Raw genomic sequence first — 26,865 nt, forward strand, 5'->3', positions numbered from 1 at the left:
ATGTGAGGATATCCCGTTTCCAACGAATTCCCATATGCGTTCCAAATATCCACTTGCGGAATCTACTAAAAGAGTGCTTCAAAAGTGCTCTAACAAAACTGATATTCAACTCCGTGTGTTGAATGCAAATATCAGAAATTAGTTTCTGAAAATTCTTCTTTCTAGATTTTATGTGAAGGTATTCCCTTTTCTACCACAGGCCTCCAAGCTCTCCAAATGTTCACTTGCAGATTCTACAAAAAGAGTGTTTCAAATCTGCTCTAACAAAGGGAATGTTCAACTCCGTGAGATGAATCCAAACATCACAAAGTCGTTTCTGAGAATCTTCTTGCTGCGTTTTATGTGAAGATATTTCCTTTTCTACCACAGGCCTCAAGCTCTTCAAATGTCCACATGCAGATTCTACAAAAAGGTTGTTTCAAATCTGCTCCATGAAAATAAAGGTTCAACTCTGTCAGCTGAAAGCACACATCACAAAGTAGTTTGTGAGAATGCTTTTCTCTAGTTTTTGTGTGAGGATATCCGTTTCCAACGAATTCCTGTAAGCGGTCCAAATATCCACTTGCAGATTCTACAAAAAGAGTGTTTCAAAACTACACTATCTAAAGGAATGTTTAAGTTTGTGAGTTGCATGCCCACACCACATAGAAGTTACTGAGAATGCTTCTGTGTAGTTTTCATTTGAAGATGTTTCCTTTTCCATCTTTGGCCTCAAAGCGGTCAAAATGTCCACTTCCAGATCCTACAAAAACAGCATTTCAAAACTGCTCCATCAAAAAACACCTTCAACCCGGTGAGTTGAATGCACACATCACCAACAAGATTGTGAGAGTGTTTCTGTCTAGTGTTTCTCTGAGGATATACCGTTTCCAATGAATTCCTATAAGCAGTCCAAATATCCACTTGCAGATACTACAGAAAGAGTTTTTAAAAACTACTCTATCAAAAGGAATGTTCAACTCTGTGAGTTGAATGCACACACCACAAAGCAGTTACTGCGAATGATTCTGTGTAGTTTTTATGTTAAAATATTTCCTTTTCCACCAGAGGCTTCATAGTGCTCAAAATGTCCACTTTCAGATTCTACAAAAAGAATGTGTCAAACTGCTCTATCAAAAGAAAGGTTCAACTCTGTGAGTTGAATGCACACATCACAAATTACTTTCTGAGAATGCTTCTGCCTAGTCTTTACACGAAGATATCTCCATTTCAACTATAGGCCTCAAAGTGCTCCAAATATCCACTTGCAGATTCTACAAAAAGCTTATTTCAAATCTGCTCTATCAGAAGGAAGGTTCAACTTGGTCAATTGAATGCACACATCACAAAGAAATTTCTGAGAAGGCTTCTTTCTAGTTTTTATCTGAAGATATTCCCGTTTACACCAAAGGCCTGAAAGCAGTCCAAATAGCCACTTGCAGCATCTACAAAAAGAGTGTGTGAAAACTACACTATCAAAAAGAATGTGCAACTCTGTGAGTTGAATGCACACACCACATAGAAGTTACTGAAAATGCTTCCGTTTAGTTTTCATTTGAAGATATTTCCTCTTCCACCATAGGCCTCAAAGTGCTCAAAATGTCCACTTGCAGATTCTACAAAAACAGTGTTTCAAAGCTGCTCTATCTATCAAAAGACACATTCAACTCTGTGAGTCGAATGCACACATCACAAAGTAGTTTGTGAGAATGCTTCTGTGTAGTTTTTATGTGAGGATATCCCGTTTCCAACGAATTCCCATAAGCATTCCAAATATCCACTTGCAGATTCTACTAAAAGAGTGCTTCAAAAGTGCTCTAACAAAACTGATATTCAACTCCGTGTGTTGAATGCAAATATCAGAAATTAGTTTCTGAAAATTCTTCTTTCTAGGTTTTATGTGAAGGTATTTCCTTTTCTAACACAGGCCTCCAAGCTCCCCAAATGTCCACTTCCAGTTTCTACAAAAAGAGTGTTTCAAAACTGCTCTAACAAAGGGAATGTTCAACTCCATGAGATGAATCCAAACATCACAAAGTAGTTTCTGAGAATGCTTCTTGCTGGGTTTTATGTGAAGATATTTCCTTTTCTACCACAGGCCTCAAGCTCTCCAAGTGTCCACATCCAGATTCTACAAAAAGGGTGTTTCAAATCTGCTCCATCAAAAGAAAGGTTCAACTCTGTCAGCTGAAAGCACACATCACAAAGTAGTTTGTGAGAATGCTTTTCACTAGTTTTTGTGTGAGGATATCTGTTTCCAACGAATTCCTATAAGTGGTCCAAATATCCACTTGCAGATTCTACAAAAAGAGAGTTTCAAAACTACTCTATCAAAAGGAATGTTTAAGTCTGTGAGTTGCATGCCCACACCACATAGAAGTTACTGAGAATGCTTCTGTGTAGTTTTCATTTGAAGATATTTCCTTTTCCATCATTGGCCTCAAAGCACTCAAAATGTCCAATTCCAGTTTCTACAAAAATAGTGTTTCAAAACTGCTGTATGTAGAGACACGTTCAACCCGGTGAGTTGAATGCACACATCTCAAAGAAGTTTGTAAGAATGCTTCTGTCTTGTTTTTGAGTGAAGATATCCCATTTCCAATGAATTCCTATAAGCGGTCCAAGTATCCACTTGCAGATTCTACAAAAACAGTGTTTCAAAACTGCTCTATCAACACACATGTTCAACTCTGCGAGTTGAATGGTCTCATCACTAAGATGTTTTTGAGAATGTTTCTGTGTAGTTTTTGTGAGTGGATATCCCGTTTCCAACAAATTCCTACAAGCGGTCCAAATATTCACTTGCAGATTCTACAAAAATATTGTTTAAAAAGTGCTATAAAGAAAGGTATATTCAACTGCATTTGTTGAACGCAAACATCAGAAAGTAGTTTCTGAGAATGCTTCTTTCTAGATTTTATGTGAAGATATTTCCTTTTCCACCACAGGCCTCAAAGGTCTCCAAATGTCCACTTGCAGTTTCTACAAAAGTAATGTTTCAAAACTCCTCTAACAAAAGAAATGTTCAACTCTGTGAGTTGAATGTAAACATCACAAAGTAGTTCTGAGAATGAGAATGCTTCTTGCTAGGTTTTATGTGAAGATATTTCCTTTCCCACCACGGGCCTCAAAGCTCTCCAAATGTCCACTTGCAGTTTCTACAGAAAGACTATTTCAGAACTGCTCTAACAAAGCGAATGTTCAACTCTGTGACTTGAATGTAATCATCAAAAAGTAGTCTTATAAGGGTTCTTGCTAGGTTTTATGGGAAGATATTTCCTTTTCTACCACTGGCCTCAAAGCTCTCCAAATGTCCACTTGCAGCTCCTACAAAAAGAGTGTTTCAGAACTGCTCTAACAAAGGGAATGATCAACTCTGTGACTTGAATGCAAACATCAGAACGCAGTTTCTGAGAAGGCTTCTTGCTAGGTTTCTTGTGAAGAGATTTTCTTTTCTACCACAGGCCTTAAAGCTCTCCAAACGTCCTCTTGCAGATTCTACAAAGAGAGTGTTTCAAATCTGCTCCATGAAAAGAAAGGTTCAACTCTGTGAGCTGAATGCACACATCACAAAGTAGTTTGTGAAAATGTTTCTTTCTAGTTTTTGTGTGAGGATATCCCGTTTCCAATGAATTCCTATCAGCGATCCAAATATCCACTTGCAGATTCTACAAAAAGAGTGTTTCAAAACTACTATAGCCAAAGGAATGTTCAACCCGGTGAGTTGAATGCACACACCACAAAGTAGTTGCTGAGAATTCTTCTGTGTAGTTTCTATTTGAAGATGTTTCCTTTTCCACCATAGGCCTCACAGCTCTCCAAATGTCCAATTGCAGATTCTACAAAAACAGTGTTCCAAAACTGCTCTATCAAAAGACACGTTCAACTATGTGAGTTTAATGCACACATCACAAAGAAGTTTGTGAGAATGCTTCTATCTAGTGTTTTTGTGAGGATATCCCGTTTCCAATGAATTCCTCTAAGCGATTCAAATATCCACTTGCAGATTCTACCAATAAAGTGTTTCAAAAGTTCTCTATCAAAAAGTATATTCAACCCCATGAGTTGAATGCAAACATCAGAAAGTAGTTTCTGAAAATGCTTCTTTGAAGGTTTTATGTGAAGATATTTCCTTTTCCACCACAGGCCTCAAAGCTCTCCAAATGTCCACTTGCGGTTTCCACAAAAAGTGTGTTTCTGAACTGCTCTAACAAAGGGAATATTCAACTCTATAACTTGAATGTAAACATCACACAGTAGTTTCTGAGAAGACTTCTTGCTAGGTTTTATATGAAGATATTTCCTTTTCTACCACAGGCCTCAAAGCTCTCCAAATGTCCATCTGCAGATTCTACAAAAACACTGTTTCAAATCTCCTCCATGAAGAGAAAGGTTCAACTCTCTGAGCTGAATGCACATATCACAAAGAAGTTTGTGAGAATGCTTCTGTCTAGTTTTTGTGTGAGATTATCCCGTTTCCAAAGAATTCCTATAAGCTGTCCAAATATCCACTTGCAGATTCTACAAGAAGAGTGTTTCAAAACTACTCTATCAAAAGGAATGTTCAACTCCTCGAGTTAGATTCACACACCACAAGGAAGTTACTAAGAATGCTTCTGTGTAATTTTTATGTGAAGATATTTCCTTTTACACCGTATTTCTCATAGCGCTCCAATTGTCCACTTCCAGATTCCACAAAAAGAGTGTTTCAAATTGCTCTATCAAAAGAAAGAGTCAACTCTGTGAGTTGAATGCACACATCACAAATTACTTTCTGAGAATGATTCTGTGTAGCTTTTTGTGAAGATGGTTCCTTTTCCACCGTAGGCCTCATAGTGCTCCAATTGTCTACTTTGAGATTGTACATATAGAGTGTTTCAAACTGCTCTATCAAAAGAAAGGTTCAACTCTGTGAGTTGAATGCACACATCACAAATTACTTCCTGAGAATGCTTCTGCCTAGTCTTTCTATGAAGATATCCCCTTTTCTACCATAGGTTTCAAAGCGCTCCAAATATCCACTTGCAGATTCTACAAAAAGAGTGTTTCAAAACTGCTCTATCAAAAGGAAGGTTCCACCCTGTCAGTTGCATGCCCGCATCACAAAGAAATTTCTGAGAATGCTTCTCAGTGGTTTTTTTCTGAAGTTATTCCCGTTTCCACCGAAGGCCGGAAAGCAGACCAAATAGCTACATGCAGATTCTACCAAAAGAATGTTTCAAAACTACTCTACCAAAAAGAATGTTCAACTCTGTGAGTGGAATGCACACACTAAAAAGAAGTTGCTGAGAAAGCTTCTGTGTAGTTTCTATTTGAAGATCTTTGCTTTTCCACAATAGGCCTCAAAGCGCTCCAAATCTGCAATTGCAGATTCTACAAAAAGAGTGTTTCAAAAGTGCTCTATCAAAAGACACATTCAATTCTGTGAGTTGAATGCACACATCACAAAGGCATTTTTGAGAATTCTTCTGTCTAGTTTTTATGTGAGGATATACCGTTTCCAATGAATTCCTATAAGCGGTCCAAATATCGACTTCCATATGCTATAAAAAGAGTGTTTCAAAACTATTGTATCACAAGGAATGTTCAACTCTGTGAGTTGAATGCACACACCACAAAGAAGTTACTGAGAAAGCTTCTGTGTAGTTTTTATGTGAAGATATTTCCTTTTCCACCACAGGCCTCATAGAGCCGCAAATGTCCACTTTCAGATTTTACAAAAAGAGTGTTTAAATCTTCTCTATCAAAAGAAAGGTTCAACTCTGTGTGGTGAATGCAAACATCACAAATTGCTTTCTGAGAATGCTTTTGCCTAGTCTTTATATGAAGACCTCTCCTTTTCTACCATAGACCTCAAATCGCTCCAAATATCCTCTTGCAGATTCTACAAAAACAGTGTTTCCAAACTGCTCTATGAAAAGGAAGGTTCAACTCTGTCAGCTGAATGCACACGTCACAAAGAAATTTCGGGGAATGCTTCTTTCCTGTTTTTATCTGAAGATATTCCCGTTTCTACCGAATGCCTGAAAGCAGTCCAAATAGCCACATGCAGATTCTACAAAAAGAATGTTTTAAAACTACTCTATCAAAAGGAATGTTCAACTCGGTGAACTGAATGCACACACCACAAAGATGTTAGAGAGAATGCTGCTGTGTAGTTTCTATTTGAAGATATTTCCTTTTCCACCATGGGCCTCAAAGCGCTCCAAATATCCCCTTGCGGATTCTGCAAAAACAGTGTTTCAAAACTGCTCTATCAAAAGACACGTTCAACTCTGTGAGTTGAATACACACACCACATAGACGTTACTAAGAATCCTTCTGTGTAGTTTCTATTTGAAGATATTTCCTTTTCAACCATAGGCCTCATAGCGCTCCAAATGTCCACTTTCAGATTCTACAAAAAGAGGGTTTCAAACTGCTCTATCAAACGAAAGGTTCAACAATGTGAGTTGAATGCACACATTACAAATAACTCTCTGAGAATGCTTCTGCCTAGTCTTTATATGAAGAGATCTCCTATTCTACCAGAGGACTCAGGGTGCTCCAAATATCCACTTGCAGATTCTACGAGAGGAGTGTTTCAAAACTGCTCTTTCAAAAGGAAGGTTTAACTCTGTCAGTTGAATGCACACATCACGAAGAAATTTCTGAGAATGCTTTTTTCTAGTTTTTATCTGAAGATATTCCCGTTTCCACCGAAGGCCTGAAAGTGGTCCAAAAAGCCACATGCAGATTATACCAAAAGAGTGTTTCAAATCTACTCTATGAAAAGGAATGTTCAACTCTGTCAGTTGAATGCACACACCACAAATTAGTTACTGGGAATGCTTCTGTGTAGTTTGTATTTCAAGACATTTCCTTTTCCACCATAGGCCTCAAAGCTCTCCAAATGTCCACTTACAGATTCTACAAAAACAGTGTTTCAAAACTGCTCTATCAAAAGACACGTTCAACTCTGTGAGCTGAATGCCCACATTACAAAGAAGTTTGTGAGAATGCTTCTGTATAGTTTTTGTGTGAGCATAACCTGTTTCCAATGAATTCCTTTAAGCTGTCCAAATATCCACCTGCAGATTCTACAAGAAGAGTGTTTCAAAACTACTCTATCAAAAGGAATGTTCAACTCCTTGAGTTGAATTCACATACCACTAGGAAGTTACTGAGAATCCTTCTGTGTAGTTTTTATGTGATGATATTTCCTTTTACGCCATAGGTCTCATAGCGCTCCAATTGTCCACTTTCAGATCCAATAAAAAGAGTGTTTCAAAGTATTCTATCAAAAGAAAGATTCAACTCTGTGAGTTGAATGCACACATCACAAATTACTTTCTGCGAATGCTTCTGTGTCGTTTTTATGTGAATATATTTCCTTTTCAACCATAGGCCTCATAGCACTCAAATTGTCCACTTTCAGATTCTACATATAGTGTGTTTCAAACTGCTCTATCAAAAGAAAGGTTCCACTCTGTGAGTTGAATGCACACATCACAAATTACTTTCTGAGAATGCTTCTGCCTAGTCTTTATAATAAGATATCTCCTTTTCTACCATAGGCTTCAAATCACTCCTAATATCCACTTGCAGATTCTACAAAAAGAGTGTTTCAAAACTGCTCTATCAAAAGGAAAGTTCCACTCTTTCAGTTGAATGCACACATCACAAAGAAATTTCTAAGAATGCTTCTCTCTAGTTTTTTTCTGAAGATATTGCAGTTTCCACCGAAGGCCTGAAAGTTGACAAAATAGCCACTTGCAGATTCTACCAAAAGAGTGTTTCAAAACTAATCTATCAAAAGACGGTTGAACTCTGTTAGTTGAATGCACACACCACAAAGTAGCTGTGAGAAAACTTCTGTGTAGTTTCTATTTGAAGATCTTTCCTTTTCCACCACAGGCCTCAAAGCGCTCCAAATGTCCAATTGCAGATTCTGCAAAAACAGTGTTTCAAAACTGCTCTATCAAAAGCCACGTTCAACTCTGTGTGTTGAATGCCCACATCACAAAGGAGTTTTTGAGAATGCTTCTGTCTAGTTTTTATGTGAGGATATACCCTTTCCAACAAATTCCTATAAGCGGTCCAAATGTCACCTTCAGATTCTACAAAAAGAGTGTTTCAAAACTACTCTATCACGAGGAATATTCAACTCTGTGAGTTGAATGCACACACCACAAAGAAGTTACTGAGAATGCTTCTGTGTAGTTTTTATGTGAAGATATTCCCTTTTCCACCATAGGCCTCATAGCGCTCAAATGTCCAATGAAGATTCTACAAAAATATTGTTTCAAAACTGCTCTATCAAAAGACACGTTCAACTCTGTGAGGTGAATGCACACATCATAAAGAAGTTTGTGAGAATGCTTCTGTGTAGTTTTTATGTGAGGATATCCCGTTTCCAACGAATTCCTAAAAGCAGTCCAAATATTTACTTGCAGATTCTACAAAACTAGTGTTTCAAAAGTGGTCTAACAAAAGGTATATTCAACTCTGTGAGTTGAATGCAAACATCACAAACTAGTTTCTGAGAAGGATTCTTGATAAGTTTTATGTGAATAGATTTCCTTGTCTAACACAGGCATCAATGCTCTCCAAATGTCCCCTTGCAGAGTCTACAAAAATAGTGTTTCAAATCTGCTCCATGAAAAAAAATTTTCAACTCTGTGAGCTGAATGCACCCATCACAAAAAGTTTGGGAGAATTCTTCTGTTTAGTAGTTCTGTGAGGATATCCCGTTTCCAACGAATTCCTATAAGCGGTCCAAATATCCACTTGCAGATTCCACAAAAAGAGTGTTTCAAACTGCTCTATCAAAAGAAAGTTTCAACTCTGTCAGTTGAATACACCCATCACAAATTACTTTCTGAGAATTCTTCCGACACGTCTTTAGTCAAAGATATCTCCTTTTCAACCGTATGCCTCAAATTGCTACAAATATCCACTTGAAGATTCTACATAAAGAGTGTTTCAAAACTGCTCTATCAAAAGGAAGTTTCAACTGTGTCAGTTGAATGCACACATCACATAGAAATTTCTGAGAATGCTTCTCTCTAGTTTTTATCTGAAGATATTCCAGTTTCCACCGAAGGCCTGAAAGCGGTCCAAATAACCACATGCAGTTCCTACAAAAATTGTGTTTCAAAACTTTTCTATCAAAAGGAATGTTCAACTCTGTGAGTTGAATGCACACACCACAAAAGAGTTACTGAGAATGCTTCTGGGTAGTGTCTATCTGAAGATATTTCCTTTTCCACCATAGGCCTCAAAGCGCTCCAGATGTCCACTTACAGACTCTACAAAAACAGTGTTTCAAAACTGGTCTATCAAAAGACACCTTCAACTCTGTGAGTTGAATGAGCACATCACAAAGAAGTTTGTGAGAATGCTTCTGTCTAGTTTTTATGAGAGGATATAACGTTTCCAATGAATTTCTATAAGCAGTCCAAATATCCACTTGCAGATTCTAAAAAAAGTGTTTCAAATGTGCTCTAACAAAATGTGTATTCAAATCGGTGAGTTGAATGCAAACATCAAAATATAGTTTCTCAGAATGTTTCTTTCTACGTTTTATGTGAAGATATTTCCTATTCCACCACAGGCCACAAAGCTCTCCAAATGTCCACTTGCGGATTCTACAGAAAGAGAGTTTCAGAACTGCTCTAACAAGGAATGTTCAACTGTGTGAGTTCAATGCAAACATCGCAAAGTACTTTCTGAGAACATTTCTTGCAAGATTTTATGTCAAGGTATTTCATTTCTACCAGCTGTGTCAAAGCTGTCCAAATATCCACTTGCAGATTCTACAAAAGCAGTGTTTCACAACTGCTCTAACAAAGGGAATGTTCAACTCTCTGTGTTGAATGCAAACATCACGAACTACTTTCTGACAAGTCTTCTTGCTAGGTTTTGTGCAGAGATATTTCCTTTCCTACCACCTGCCTCAAAGCTCTCTAAATGTCCACTTGTAGATTCTACAAAAAGAGTGTTTCATATCTGATAAATGTAGAGAATGGTTCAAATCTGTGAGCTGAATGCACACATAACAAAGAAGTTTGTGAGAATCCTTCTGTCTAGTTTTTGTGTGAGAATATACTGTTTCCAACGAATTACTGTAAGTGGTCCAAATATCCACTAGCAGATTCTACAAAAAAAGTGTTTCAAAACTACTGTATCAAAAGGAATGTTCAACTCTGTGAGTTGAATGCACACACCACAAAGGAATTACTGAGAATGCTTCTGTGTCGTTTTTATGTGAAGATATTTCCTTTTCCACCATAGGCCTCATAGCGCTCCAAAAGTCCAATTTCAGTTGCAACAAAAAGTGTGTTTCAAACTGCCTAATCAAAAGAAAGTTTCAACTCTGTGTGTTGAATCCGCACATCACAAATTACTTTCTGAGAATGCTTCTGCCTATTCTTTATATGAAGATGTCTCCTTTTCTATCATAGGCCTCAAACCGCTCCAAATATCCACTTACAGATTCTACAAAAAGACTGTTTCAAAACTGCTCTATCAACAGGAAGCTTCAACTCTGTCAGTTGAATGCACACATCACAAAGAAATTTCTGAGAAAGCTTATCTCTAGTGTTTATCTGAAGATATTCCCATTTCCACCAAAGGCCTAAAAGCGGTCCAAACAGCCACATGCAGATTCGACAAAAAGAGTGTTTCAAAACTATACTATCAAAAGGAATGTTCAAATCTGTGAATTGAATGCACACACCAGAAAGAAGTTACTGAGAATGAACCTGTGTAGTTTCTATTGGAAGATATTTCCTTTTCTCAAAGCACCACAAAGGTCTAACTGCAGATACTACAAAAACAGTGTTTCAAAACTGCTGTATCCAAAGGTACGTTCAACTCTGTGACTTGAATTCACACATCACAAAGAAGTTTATGAGAATGTTTCTGTCTAGTTTTTATGAGAGGATATCCCGTTTCCAACAAATTCCGATAAGCGGTCCAAATATCCACTTGCAGATTCTACAAAAAAAAGTATTTCAAAACTGTTCTAACAAAAGGAATGTTCAACTCTCTGAATTGAATGTTAACATCACAAAGCAGTTCTGAGAATTCTTCTTGCTAGGTTTTATGTGAAGATATTTCCTTTCTCACCACAGGCCTCAAAGCTCTCCAAATGTCCACTTGCAGTATCTACCAAAAGAGTATTTTAGAACTGCTCTAACAAAGGGAATGTTCAATTCTGTGATTTGAATGCAAACATCACAAAGTAGTTTCTAGAAGTCTTCTTGCTAGGCTTAATGGGAAGATATTTCCTTTTCTACCAATGGCATCAAAGAAGTCCAAATGTCCACTTGCAAATTCTACCGAAAGAATGTTTCAGATCTGCTAAATGACAGGAAATGCTCAACTCTGTGAGTTGAATGCACACATCACAAAGAAGTTTGTGAGAATGCTTCTGTCTAGTTTTTGTAAGAGGATATTCCGTTTCCAACGAATTCCCGTAAGCAGCCCAAATATCCAATTGCAGATTCTACAAAAAGAGTTTTTCAAAACTACTCTATCAAAAGGAATTTGAACTCTGTGAGTTGAATGCTCACACCACAAAGAAGTTACTGAGAATGCTTATGTGTAGTTTTCATGTTAAAATATTTCCTTTTCCACCAGAGGTTTCATACCGCTCAAAGTGTCCACTTTCAGATTCTACAAAAAGAGTGTGTCAAACTGCTCTATCAAAAGACAGGTTCAACTCTGTGAGTTGAATGAACACGTCACAAATTACTTTCTGAGAATTCTTCTGCCTAGTCTTTATATGAAGATATCTCTATTTCAACCTTAGGCCTCAAAGCCCTCCAAATATCCACTTGCAGATTCTATAAAAAGATTGTTTCAAATCTACTCTAGCAGAAGGAAGGTTCAACTGTGTCAACTGACTGCACACATCACAAAGAAATTTCTGAGAAGGCTTCTTTCTAGTTTTTATCTAAAGATATTCCCGTTTACACCAAAGGCCTGAAAACAGTCCAAATAGCCTCTTGCAGAATCTAAAGAAAGAGTGTTTGAAAACTACACTATCAAAAAGAATGTTCAAATCTGTAAGTTGAGTGAAAATGCTTCTTTTTAAGTTACTGAAAATGCTTCTGTTTTAGTTTTCATTTGAAGATATTTCCTTTTCCACCATAGGCCTCAAAGCGCTCAAAGTATCCACTTGCAGATTCTACAAAAACAGTGTTTCAAAACTGCTCTGTCAAAAGACACGTTCAACTCTGTGAATCGAATGCACACATCACAAAGTAGTTAGTGAGAATTTTTCTGTGTAGTTTTATGTGAGGATATCCCGTTTCCAACGAATTCCCATAAGCTTTCCAAATATCCACTTGCAGATTCTACTAAAAGAGTGTTTCAAAAGTGCTCTAACAAAACTTACATTCAACTCCATGAGTTGAATGCAAACATCAGAAATTAGTTTCTGAAAATGATTCTTTCTAGGTTTTATGTGAAGATATTTCCTTTTCTACCACAGGCCTTCAAGCTCTCCAAATGTCCACTTGCAGATTCTACAAAAAGAGTGTTTCAAAACTGCTCTAACAAAGGGAATGTTCAACTCCGTGAGATGTATCCAAACATCACAAAGTAGTTTCTGAGAATGCTTCTTGCTGGGTTTTATGTGAAGATATTTCCTTTTCTACCACAGGCCTCAAGCTCTCCAAATGTCCACATGCAGATTCTACAAAAAGGGTGTTTCAAATCTGCTCCATCAAAAGAAAGGTTCAACTCTGTCAGCAGAATGCACACATCACAAAGTAGTTTGTGAGAATGCTTTTCTCTAGTTTTTGTGTGAGGATATTCGTTTCCAACGAATTCCTATAAGCGGTCCAAATATCCACTTGCAGCTTCTACAAAAAGAGTGTTTCAAAACTACTCTATCAAAAGGAATGTTCAACTCTGTGAGTTGAATGCACACACCACAAAAAGTTACTGAGAATGCTTCTGTGTGGATTTTAGGTGAAGATATTTCCTTTTCCACCATAGGCCTCATAGTGCTGCAAATGTCCAATTTCAGATTCTACAAAAGAGTGTTTCAAAATTGCTCTTTCAAAAAGAAGGTTCAAATCTGTCAGTTGAATGCACACATCACAAAGAAATTTCTGAGAAGGCTTTTCTCTACTTTTTATCTGAAGATATTCCCGTTTCCACTAAAGGCCTGAAAGTGGTCCAAATAGCCACTTGCAGATTCTACAAAAAGAGTGTTTCAAAACTACACTATCAAAAGGAATGTTCAACTCTGTAAGTTACAATCCCTCACCACATAGAAGTTACTGAGCATGCTTCTGTGTATTTTTCATTTGAAGATATTTCCTTTTCCACCATAGGCCTCAAAGCGCTCAAAATGTCCACTTCCAGATCCTACAAAAACAGTATTTCAAAACTGCTCCATCAAAAAACACCTTCAACCCGGTGAGTTGAATGCACACATCACCAACAAGTTTGTGAGATTTCTTCTGTCTAGTGTTTCTCTGAGGATATCCCGTTTCCAACGAATTCCTATAAGCAGTCCAAATATCCACTTGCAGATACTACAAAAAGAATTTTTCAAAACTACTCAATCAAAAGGAATGTTCAACTCTGTGAGTTGAATGCACACACCACAAAGCAGTTAATGAGAATGCTTCTGTGTAGTTTTTATGTTAAAATATTTCCTTTTCCACCAGAGGCTTCATAGTGCTCAAAATGTCCACTTTCAGATTCTACAAAAAGAATGTGTCAAACTGCTCTATTAAAAGAAAGGTTCAACTCTGTGAGTTGAATGCACACATCACAAATTACTTTCTGAGAATGCTTCTGCCTAGTCTTTATATGAAGATCTCTCCATTTCAACTTTAGGCCTCAAAGCGCTCCAAATATACACTTACAGATTCTACAAAAAGATTGTTTCAAATCTGCTCTATCAGAAGGAAGGTTCAACTCGGTCAATTGAATGCACACATCACAAAGAAATTTCTGAGAAGGCTTCTTTCTAGTTTTTATCTGAAGATATTCCCGTTTACACCAAAGGCCTGAAAGCAGTCCAAATAGACACTTGCAGCATCTACAAAAAGAGTGTGGGAAAACTACACTATCAAAAAGAATGTGCAACTCTGTGAGTTGAATGCACACACCACATAGAAGTTACTGAGAATGCTTCTGTTTAGTTTTCATTTCAAGATATTTCCTTTTCCACCATAGGCCTCAAAGCGCTCAAAATGTTCACTTGCAGATTCTACAAAAACAGTGTTTCAGAACTGCTCTATCAAAAGACACATTCAACTCTGTGAGTCGAATGCACACATCACAAAGTAGTTTGTGAGAATGCTTCTGTGTCGTTTTTATGTGAGGATATCCCGTTTCCAACGAATTCCCATATGCGTTCCAAATATCCACTTGCGGAATCTACTAAAAGAGTGCTTCAAAAGTGCTCTAACAAAACTGATATTCAACTCCGTGTGTTGAATGCAAATATCAGAAATTAGTTTCTGAAAATTCTTCTTTCTAGATTTTATGTGAAGGTATTCCCTTTTCTACCACAGGCCTCCAAGCTCTCCAAATGTTCACTTGCAGATTCTACAAAAAGAGTGTTTCAAATCTGCTCTAACAAAGGGAATGTTCAACTCCGTGAGATGAATCAAAACATCACAAAGTCGTTTCTGAGAATCTTCTTGCTGCGTTTTATGTGAAGATATTTCCTTTTCTACCACAGGCCTCAAGCTCTTCAAATGTCCACATGCAGATTCTACAAAAAGGTTGTTTCAAATCTGCTCCATGAAAATAAAGGTTCAACTCTGTCAGCTGAAAGCACACATCACAAAGTAGTTTGTGAGAATGCTTTTCTCTAGTTTTTGTGTGAGGATATCCGTTTCCAACGAATTCCTGTAAGCGGTCCAAATATCCACTTGCAGATTCTACAAAAAGAGTGTTTCAAAACTACACTATCAAAAGGAATGTTTAAGTTTGTGAGTTGCATGCCCACACCACATAGAAGTTACTGAGAATGCTTCTGTGTAGTTTTCATTTGAAGATGTTTCCTTTTCCATCTTTGGCCTCAAAGCGGTCAAAATGTCCACTTCCAGATCCTACAAAAACAGCATTTCAAAACTGCTCCATCAAAAAACACCTTCAACCCGGTGAGTTGAATGCACACATCACCAACAAGATTGTGAGAGTGTTTCTGTCTAGTGTTTCTCTGAGGATATACCGTTTCCAATGAATTCCTATAAGCAGTCCAAATATCCACTTGCAGATACTACAGAAAGAGTTTTTAAAAACTACTCTATCAAAAGGAATGTTCAACTCTGTGAGTTGAATGCACACACCACAAAGCAGTTACTGTGAATGATTCTGTGTAGTTTTTATGTTAAAATATTTCCTTTTCCACCAGAGGCTTCATAGTGCTCAAAATGTCCACTTTCAGATTCTACAAAAAGAATGTGTCAAACTGCTCTATCAAAAGAAAGGTTCAACTCTGTGAGTTGAATGCACACATCACAAATTACTTTCTGAGAATGCTTCTGCCTAGTCTTTACACGAAGATATCTCCATTTCAACTATAGGCCTCAAAGTGCTCCAAATATCCACTTGCAGATTCTACAAAAAGCTTATTTCAAATCTGCTCTATCAGAAGGAAGGTTCAACTTGGTCAATTGAATGCACACATCACAAAGAAATTTCTGAGAAGGCTTCTTTCTAGTTTTTATCTGAAGATATTCCCGTTTACACCAAAGGCCTGAAAGCAGTCCAAATAGCCACTTGCAGCATCTACAAAAAGAGTGTGGGAAAACTACACTATCAAAAAGAATGTGCAACTCTGTGAGTTGAATGCACACACCACATAGAAGTTACTGAAAATGCTTCCGTTTAGTTTTCATTTGAAGATATTTCCTCTTCCACCATAGGCCTCAAAGTGCTCAAAATGTCCACTTGCAGATTCTACAAAAACAGTGTTTCAAAGCTGCTCTATCTATCAAAAGACACATTCAACTCTGTGAGTCGAATGCACACATCACAAAGTAGTTTGTGAGAATGCTTCTGTGTAGTTTTTATGTGAGGATATCCCGTTTCCAACGAATTCCCATAAGCATTCCAAATATCCACTTGCAGATTCTACTAAAAGAGTGCTTCAAAAGTGCTCTAACAAAACTGATATTCAACTCCGTGTGTTGAATGCAAATATCAGAAATTAGTTTCTGAAAATTCTTCTTTCTAGGTTTTATGTGAAGGTATTTCCTTTTCTAACACAGGCCTCCAAGCTCCCCAAATGTCCACTTCCAGTTTCTACAAAAAGAGTGTTTCAAAACTGCTCTAACAAAGGGAATGTTCAACTCCATGAGATGAATCCAAACATCACAAAGTAGTTTCTGAGAATGCTTCTTGCTGGGTTTTATGTGAAGATATTTCCTTTTCTACCACAGGCCTCAAGCTCTCCAAGTGTCCACATCCAGATTCTACAAAAAGGGTGTTTCAAATCTGCTCCATCAAAAGAAAGGTTCAACTCTGTCAGCTGAAAGCACACATCACAAAGTAGTTTGTGAGAATGCTTTTCACTAGTTTTTGTGTGAGGATATCTGTTTCCAACGAATTCCTATAAGTGGTCCAAATATCCACTTGCAGATTCTACAAAAAGAGAGTTTCAAAACTACTCTATCAAAAGAAATGTTTAAGTCTGTGAGTTGCATGCCCACACCACATAGAAGTTACTGAGAATGCTTCTGTGTAGTTTTCATTTGAAGATATTTCCTTTTCCATCATTGGCCTCAAAGCACTCAAAATGTCCAATTCCAGTTTCTACAAAAATAGTGTTTCAAAACTGCTGTATGTAGAGACACGTTCAACCCGGTGAGTTGAATGCACACATCTCAAAGAAGTTTGTAAGAATGCTTCTGTCTTGTTTTTGAGTGAGGATATCCCGTTTCCAATGAATTCCTATAAGCGGTCCAAGTATCCACTTGCAGATTCTACAAAAACAGTGTTTCAAAACTGCTCTATCAACACACATGTTCAACTCTGCGAGTTGAATGGTCTCATCACTAAGATGTTTTTGAGAATGTTTCTGTGTAGTTTTTGTGAGTGGATATCCCGTTTCCAACAAATTCCTACAAGCGGTCCAAATATTCACTTGCAGATTCTACAAAAATATTGTTTAAAAAGTGCTATAAAGAAAGGTATATTCAACTGCATTTGTTGAACGCAAACATCAGAAAGTAGTTTCTGAGAATGCTTCTTTCTAGATTTTATGTGAAGATATTTCCTTTTCCACCACAGGCCTCAAAGGTCTCCAAATGTCCACTTGCAGTTTCTACAAAAGTAATATTTCAAAACTCCTCTAACAAAAGAAATGTTCAACTCTGTGAGTTGAATGTAAACATCACAAAGTAGTTCTGAGAATGAGAATGCTTCTTGCTAGGTTTTATGTGAAGATATTTCCTTTCCCACCACGGGCCTCAAAGCTCTCCAAATGTCCACTTGCAGTTTCTACAGAAAGACTATTTCAGACCTGCTCTAACAAAGCGAATGTTCAACTCTGTGACTTGAATGTAATCATCAAAAAGTAGTCTTATAAGGGTTCTTGCTAGGTTTTATGGGAAGATATTTCCTTTTCTACCACTGGCCTCAAAGCTCTCCAAATGTCCACTTGCAGCTCCTACAAAAAGAGTGTTTCAGAACTGCTCTAACAAAGGGAATGATCAACTCTGTGACTTGAATGCAAACATCAGAACGCAGTTTCTGAGAAGGCTTCTTGCTAGGTTTCTTGTGAAGAGATTTTCTTTTCTACCACAGGCCTTAAAGCTCTCCAAACGTCCTCTTGCAGATTCTACAAAGAGAGTGTTTCAAATCTGCTCCATGAAAAGAAAGGTTCAACTCTGTGAGCTGAATGCACACATCACAAAGTAGTTTGTGAAAATGTTTCTTTCTAGTTTTTGTGTGAGGATATCCCGTTTCCAATGAATTCCTATCAGCGATCCAAATATCCACTTGCAGATTCTACAAAAAGAGTGTTTCAAAACTACTATAGCCAAAGGAATGTTCAACCCGGTGAGTTGAATGCACACACCACAAAGTAGTTGCTGAGAATTCTTCTGTGTAGTTTCTATTTGAAGATGTTTCCTTTTCCACCATAGGCCTCACAGCTCTCCAAATGTCCAATTGCAGATTCTACAAAAACAGTGTTCCAAAACTGCTCTATCAAAAGACACGTTCAACTATGTGAGTTTAATGCACACATCACAAAGAAGTTTGTGAGAATGCTTCTATCTAGTGTTTTTGTGAGGATATCCCGTTTCCAATGAATTCCTCTAAGCGATTCAAATATCCACTTGCAGATTCTACCAATAAAGTGTTTCAAAAGTTCTCTATCAAAAAGTATATTCAACCCCATGAGTTGAATGCAAACATCAGAAAGTAGTTTCTGAAAATGCTTCTTTGAAGGTTTTATGTGAAGATATTTCCTTTTCCACCACAGGCCTCAAAGCTCTCCAAATGTCCACTTGCGGTTTCCACAAAAAGTGTGTTTCTGAACTGCTCTAACAAAGGGAATATTCAACTCTATAACTTGAATGTAAACATCACACAGTAGTTTCTGAGAAGACTTCTTGCTAGGTTTTATATGAAGATATTTCCTTTTCTACCACAGGCCTCAAAGCTCTCCAAATGTCCATCTGCAGATTCTACAAAAACACTGTTTCAAATCTCCTCCATGAAGAGAAAGGTTCAACTCTCTGAGCTGAATGCACATATCACAAAGAAGTTTGTGAGAATGCTTCTGTCTAGTTTTTGTGTGAGATTATCCCGTTTCCAAAGAATTCCTATAAGCTGTCCAAATATCCACTTGCAGATTCTACAAGAAGAGTGTTTCAAAACTACTCTATCAAAAGGAATGTTCAACTCCTCGAGTTAGATTCACACACCACAAGGAAGTTACTAAGAATGCTTCTGTGTAATTTTTATGTGAAGATATTTCCTTTTACACCGTATTTCTCATAGCGCTCCAATTGTCCACTTCCAGATTCCACAAAAAGAGTGTTTCAAATTGCTCTATCAAAAGAAAGAGTCAACTCTGTGAGTTGAATGCACACATCACAAATTACTTTCTGAGCATGATTCTGTGTAGCTTTTTGTGAAGATGGTTCCTTTTCCACCGTAGGCCTCATAGTGCTCCAATTGTCTACTTTGAGATTGTACATATAGAGTGTTTCAAACTGCTCTATCAAAAGAAAGGTTCAACTCTGTGAGTTGAATGCACACATCACAAATTACTTCCTGAGAATGCTTCTGCCTAGTCTTTCTATGAAGATATCCCCTTTTCTACCATAGGTTTCAAAGCGCTCCAAATATCCACTTGCAGATTCTACAAAAAGAGTGTTTCAAAACTGCTCTATCAAAAGGAAGGTTCCACCCTGTCAGTTGCATGCCCGCATCACAAAGAAATTTCTGAGAATGCTTCTCAGTGGTTTTTTTCTGAAGTTATTCCCGTTTCCACCGAAGGCCGGAAAGCAGACCAAATAGCTACATGCAGATTCTACCAAAAGAATGTTTCAAAACTACTCTACCAAAAAGAATGTTCAACTCTGTGAGTGGAATGCACACACTAAAAAGAAGTTGCTGAGAAAGCTTCTGTGTAGTTTCTATTTGAAGATCTTTGCTTTTCCACAATAGGCCTCAAAGCGCTCCAAATCTGCAATTGCAGATTCTACAAAAAGAGTGTTTCAAAAGTGCTCTATCAAAAGACACATTCAATTCTGTGAGTTGAATGCACACATCACAAAGGCATTTTTGAGAATTCTTCTGTCTAGTTTTTATGTGAGGATATACCGTTTCCAATGAATTCCTATAAGCGGTCCAAATATCGACTTCCATATGCTATAAAAAGAGTGTTTCAAAACTATTGTATCACAAGGAATGTTCAACTCTGTGAGTTGAATGCACACACCACAAAGAAGTTACTGAGAAAGCTTCTGTGTAGTTTTTATGTGAAGATATTTCCTTTTCCACCACAGGCCTCATAGAGCCGCAAATGTCCACTTTCAGATTTTACAAAAAGAGTGTTTAAATCTTCTCTATCAAAAGAAAGGTTCAACTCTGTGTGGTGAATGCAAACATCACAAATTGCTTTCTGAGAATGCTTTTGCCTAGTCTTTATATGAAGACCTCTCCTTTTCTACCATAGACCTCAAATCGCTCCAAATATCCTCTTGCAGATTCTACAAAAACAGTGTTTCCAAACTGCTCTATGAAAAGGAAGGTTCAACTCTGTCAGCTGAATGCACACGTCACAAAGAAATTTCGGGGAATGCTTCTTTCCTGTTTTTATCTGAAGATATTCCCGTTTCTACCGAATGCCTGAAAGCAGTCCAAATAGCCACATGCAGATTCTACAAAAAGAATGTTTTAAAACTACTCTATCAAAAGGAATGTTCAACTCGGTGAACTGAATGCACACACCACAAAGATGTTAGAGAGAATGCTGCTGTGTAGTTTCTATTTGAAGATATTTCCTTTTCCACCATGGGCCTCAAAGCGCTCCAAATATCCCCTTGCGGATTCTGCAAAAACAGTGTTTCAAAACTGCTCTATCAAAAGACACGTTCAACTCTGTGAGTTGAATACGCACACCACATAGACGTTACTAAGAATCCTTCTGTGTAGTTTCTATTTGAAGATATTTCCTTTTCAACCATAGGCCTCATAGCGCTCCAAATGTCCACTTTCAGATTCTACAAAAAGAGGGTTTCAAACTGCTCTATCAAACGAAAGGTTCAACAATGTGAGTTGAATGCACACATTACAAATAACTCTCTGAGAATGCTTCTGCCTAGTCTTTATATGAAGAGATCTCCTATTCTACCAGAGGACTCAGAGTGCTCCAAATATCCACTTGCAGATTCTACAAGAGGAGTGTTTCAAAACTGCTGTTTCAAAAGGAAGGTTTAACTCTGTCAGTTGAATGCACACATCACGAAGAAATTTCTGAGAATGCTTTTTTCTAGTTTTTATCTGAAGATATTCCCGTTTCCACCGAAGGCCTGAAAGTGGTCCAAAAAGCCACATGCAGATTATACCAAAAGAGTGTTTCAAATCTACTCTATGAAAAGGAATGTTCAACTCTGTCAGTTGAATGCACACACCACAAATTAGTTACTGGGAATGCTTCTGTGTAGTTTGTATTTCAAGACATTTCCTTTTCCACCATAGGCCTCAAAGCTCTCCAAATGTCCACTTACAGATTCTACAAAAACAGTGTTTCAAAACTGCTCTATCAAAAGACACGTTCAACTCTGTGAGCTGAATGCCCACATTACAAAGAAGTTTGTGAGAATGCTTCTGTATAGTTTTTGTGTGAGCATAACCTGTTTCCAATGAATTCCTTTAAGCTGTCCAAATATCCACCTGCAGATTCTACAAGAAGAGTGTTTCAAAACTACTCTATCAAAAGGAAGGTTCAACTCCTTGAGTTGAATTCACATACCACTAGGAAGTTACTGAGAATCCTTCTGTGTAGTTTTTATGTGATGATATTTCCTTTTACGCCATAGGTCTCATAGCGCTCCAATTGTCCACTTTCAGATCCAATAAAAAGAGTGTTTCAAAGTATTCTATCAAAAGAAAGATTCAACTCTGTGAGTTGAATGCACACATCACAAATTACTTTCTGCGAATGCTTCTGTGTCGTTTTTATGTGAATATATTTCCTTTTCAACCATAGGCCTCATAGCACTCAAATTGTCCACTTTCAGATTCTACATATAGTGTGTTTCAAACTGCTCTATCAAAAGAAAGGTTCCACTCTGTGAGTTGAATGCACACATCACAAATTACTTTCTGAGAATGCTTCTGCCTAGTCTTTATAATAAGATATCTCCTTTTCTACCATAGGCTTCAAATCGCTCCTAATATCCACTTGCAGATTCTACAAAAAGAGTGTTTCAAAACTGCTCTATCAAAAGGAAAGTTCCACTCTTTCAGTTGAATGCACACGTCACAAAGAAATTTCTAAGAATGCTTCTCTCTAGTTTTTTTCTGAAGATATTGCAGTTTCCACCGAAGGCCTGAAAGTTGACAAAATAGCCACTTGCAGATTCTACCAAAAGAGGGTTTCAAAACTAATCTATCAAAAGACGGTTGAACTCTGTTAGTTGAATGCACACACCACAAAGTAGCTGTGAGAAAACTTCTGTGTAGTTTCTATTTGAAGATCTTTCCTTTTCCACCACAGGCCTCAAAGCGCTCCAAATGTCCAATTGCAGATTCTGCAAAAAGAGTGTTTCAAAACTGCTCTATCAAAAGCCACGTTCAACTCTGTGTGTTGAATGCCCACATCACAAAGGAGTTTTTGAGAATGCTTCTGTCTAGTTTTTATGTGAGGATATACCCTTTCCAACAAATTCCTATAAGCGGTCCAAATGTCACCTTCAGATTCTACAAAAAGAGTGTTTCAAAACTACTCTATCACGAGGAATATTCAACTCTGTGAGTTGAATGCACACACCACAAAGAAGTTACTGAGAATGCTTCTGTGTAGTTTTTATGTGAAGATATTCCCTTTTCCACCATAGGCCTCATAGCGCTCAAATGTCCAATGAAGATTCTACAAAAATATTGTTTCAAAACTGCTCTATCAAAAGACACGTTCAACTCTGTGAGGTGAATGCACACATCATAAAGAAGTTTGTGAGAATGCTTCTGTGTAGTTTTTATGTGAGGATATCCCGTTTCCAACGAATTCCTAAAAGCAGTCCAAATATTTACTTGCAGATTCTACAAAACTAGTGTTTCAAAAGTGGTCTAACAAAAGGTATATTCAACTCTGTGAGTTGAATGCAAACATCACAAACTAGTTTCTGAGAAGGATTCTTGATAAGTTTTATGTGAATAGATTTCCTTGTCTAACACAGGCATCAATGCTCTCCAAATGTCCCCTTGCAGAGTCTACAAAAATAGTGTTTCAAATCTGCTCCATGAAAAAAAATTTTCAACTCTGTGAGCTGAATGCACCCATCACAAAAAGTTTGGGAGAATTCTTCTGTTTAGTATTTCTGTGAGGATATCCCGTTTCCAACGAATTCCTATAAGCGGTCCAAATATCCACTTGCAGATTCCACAAAAAGAGTGTTTCAAACTGCTCTATCAAAAGAAAGTTTCAACTCTGTCAGTTGAATACACCCATCACAAATTACTTTCTGAGAATTCTTCCGACACGTCTTTAGTCAAAGATATCTCCTTTTCAACCGTATGCCTCAAATTGCTACAAATATCCACTTGAAGATTCTACATAAAGAGTGTTTCAAAACTGCTCTATCTAAAGGAAGTTTCAACTGTGTCAGTTGAATGCACACATCACATAGAGATTTCTGAGAATGCTTCTCTCTAGTTTTTATCTGAAGATATTCCAGTTTCCACCGAAGGCCTGAAAGCGGTCCAAATAACCACATGCAGTTCCTACAAAAATTGTGTTTCAAAACTTTTCTATCAAAAGGAATGTTCAACTCTGTGAGTTGAATGCACACACCACAAAAGAGTTACTGAGAATGCTTCTGGGTAGTGTCTATCTGAAGATATTTCCTTTTCCACCATAGGCCTCAAAGCGCTCCAGATGTCCACTTACAGACTCTACAAAAACAGTGTTTCAAAACTGGTCTATCAAAAGACACCTTCAACTCTGTGAGTTGAATGAGCACATCACAAAGAAGTTTGTGAGAATGCTTCTGTCTAGTTTTTATGAGAGGATATAACGTTTCCAATGAATTTCTATAAGCAGTCCAAATATCCACTTGCAGATTCTAAAAAAAGTGTTTCAAATGTGCTCTAACAAAATGTGTATTCAAATCGGTGAGTTGAATGCAAACATCAAAATATAGTTTCTCAGAATGTTTCTTTCTACGTTTTATGTGAAGATATTTCCTATTCCACCACAGGCCACAAAGCTCTCCAAATGTCCACTTGCGGATTCTACAGAAAGAGAGTTTCAGAACTGCTCTAACAAGGAATGTTCAACTGTGTGAGTTCAATGCAAACATCACAAAGTACTTTCTGAGAACATTTCTTGCAAGATTTTATGTCAAGGTATTTCATTTCTACCAGCTGTGTCAAAGCTGTCCAAATATCCACTTGCAGATTCTACAAAAGCAGTGTTTCACAACTGCTCTAACAAAGGGAATGTTCAACTCTCTGTGTTGAATGCAAACATCACGAACTACTTTCTGACAAGTCTTCTTGCTAGGTTTTGTGCAGAGATATTTCCTTTCCTACCACCTGCCTCAAAGCTCTCTAAATGTCCACTTGTAGATTCTACAAAAAGAGTGTTTCATATCTGATAAATGTAGAGAATGGTTCAAATCTGTGAGCTGAATGCACACATAACAAAGAAGTTTGTGAGAATCCTTCTGTCTAGTTTTTGTGTGAGAATATACTGTTTCCAACGAATTACTGTAAGTGGTCCAAATATCCACTAGCAGATTCTACAAAAAAAGTGTTTCAAAACTACCGTATCAAAAGGAATGTTCAACTCTGTGAGTTGAATGCACACACCACAAAGGAATTACTGAGAATGCTTCTGTGTCGTTTTTATGTGAAGATATTTCCTTTTCCACCATAGGCCTCATAGCGCTCCAAAAGTCCAATTTCAGTTGCAACAAAAAGTGTGTTTCAAACTGCCTAATCAAAAGAAAGTTTCAACTCTGTGTGTTGAATCCGCACATCACAAATTACTTTCTGAGAATGCTTCTGCCTATTCTTTATATGAAGATGTCTCCTTTTCTATCATAGGCCTCAAACCGCTCCAAATATCCACTTACAGATTCTACAAAAAGACTGTTTCAAAACTGCTCTATCAACAGGAAGCTTCAACTCTGTCAGTTGAATGCACACATCACAAAGAAATTTCTGAGAAAGCTTATCTCTAGTGTTTATCTGAAGATATTCCCATTTCCACCAAAGGCCTAAAAGCGGTCCAAACAGCCACATGCAGATTCGACAAAAAGAGTGTTTCAAAACTATACTATCAAAAGGAATGTTCAAATCTGTGAATTGAATGCACACACCAGAAAGAAGTTACTGAGAATGAACCTGTGTAGTTTCTATTGGAAGATATTTCCTTTTCTCAAAGCACCACAAAGGTCTAACTGCAGATACTACAAAAACAGTGTTTCAAAACTGCTGTATCCAAAGGTACGTTCAACTCTGTGACTTGAATTCACACATCACAAAGAAGTTTATGAGAATGTTTCTGTCTAGTTTTTATGAGAGGATATCCCGTTTCCAACAAATTCCGATAAGCGGTCCAAATATCCACTTGCAGATTCTACAAAAAAAAGTATTTCAAAACTGTTCTAACAGAAGGAATGTTCAACTCTCTGAATTGAATGTTAACATCACAAAGCAGTTCTGAGAATTCTTCTTGCTAGGTTTTATGTGAAGATATTTCCTTTCTCACCACAGGCCTCAAAGCTCTCCAAATGTCCACTTGCAGTATCTACCAAAAGAGTATTTTAGAACTGCTCTAACAAAGGGAATGTTCAATTCTGTGATTTGAATGCAAACATCACAAAGTAGTTTCTAGAAGTCTTCTTGCTAGGCTTAATGGGAAGATATTTCCTTTTCTACCAATGGCATCAAAGAACTCCAAATGTCCACTTGCAAATTCTACCGAAAGAATGTTTCAGATCTGCTAAATGACAGGAAATGCTCAACTCTGTGAGTTGAATGCACACATCACAAAGAAGTTTGTGAGAATGCTTCTGTCTAGTTTTTGTAAGAGGATATTCCGTTTCCAACGAATTCCCGTAAGCAGCCCAAATATCCAATTGCAGATTCTACAAAAAGAGTTTTTCAAAACTACTCTATCAAAAGGAATTTGAACTCTGTGAGTTGAATGCTCACACCACAAAGAAGTTACTGAGAATGCTTATGGGTAGTTTTCATGTTAAAATATTTCCTTTTCCACCAGAGGTTTCATACCGCTCAAAGTGTCCACTTTCAGATTCTACAAAAAGAGTGTGTCAAACTGCTCTATCAAAAGACAGGTTCAACTCTGTGAGTTGAATGCACACACCACAAAAAGTTACTGAGAATGCTTCTGTGTGGTTTTTAGGTGAAGATATTTCCTTTTCCACCATAGGCCTCATAGTGCTGCAAATGTCCAATTTCAGATTCTACAAAAGAGTGTTTCAAAATTGCTCTTTCAAAAAGAAGGTTCAAATCTGTCAGTTGAATGCACACATTGCAAAGAAATTTCTGAGAAGGCTTTTCTCTAGTTTTTATCTGAAGATATTCCCGTTTCCACTAAAGGCCTGAAAGTGGTCCAAATAGCCACTTGCAGATTCTACAAAAAGAGTGTTTCAAAACTACACTATCAAAAGGAATGTTCAACTCTGTAAGTTACAATCCCTCACCACATAGAAGTTACTGAGCATGCTTCTGTGTATTTTTCATTTGAAGATATTTCCTTTTCCACCATAGGCCTCAAAGCGCTCAAAATGTCCACTTCCAGATCCTACAAAAACAGTATTTCAAAACTGCTCCATCAAAAAACACCTTCAACCCGGTGAGTTGAATGCACACATCACCAACAAGTTTGTGAGATTTCTTCTGTCTAGTGTTTCTCTGAGGATATCCCGTTTCCAACGAATTCCTATAAGCAGTCCAAATATCCACTTGCAGATACTACAAAAAGAATTTTTCAAAACTACTCAATCAAAAGGAATGTTCAACTCTGTGAGTTGAATGCACACACCACAAAGCAGTTAATGAGAATGCTTCTGTGTAGGTTTTATGTTAAAATATTTCCTTTTCCACCAGAGGCTTCATAGTGCTCAAAATGTCCACTTTCAGATTCTACAAAAAGAATGTGTCAAACTGCTCTATTAAAAGAAAGGTTCAACTCTGTGAGTTGAATGCACACAT

Source organism: Pongo abelii, chromosome 5, assembly GCF_028885655.2.
Source record: "Pongo abelii isolate AG06213 chromosome 5, NHGRI_mPonAbe1-v2.0_pri, whole genome shotgun sequence".
NCBI lineage: Eukaryota > Metazoa > Chordata > Mammalia > Primates > Hominidae > Pongo > Pongo abelii.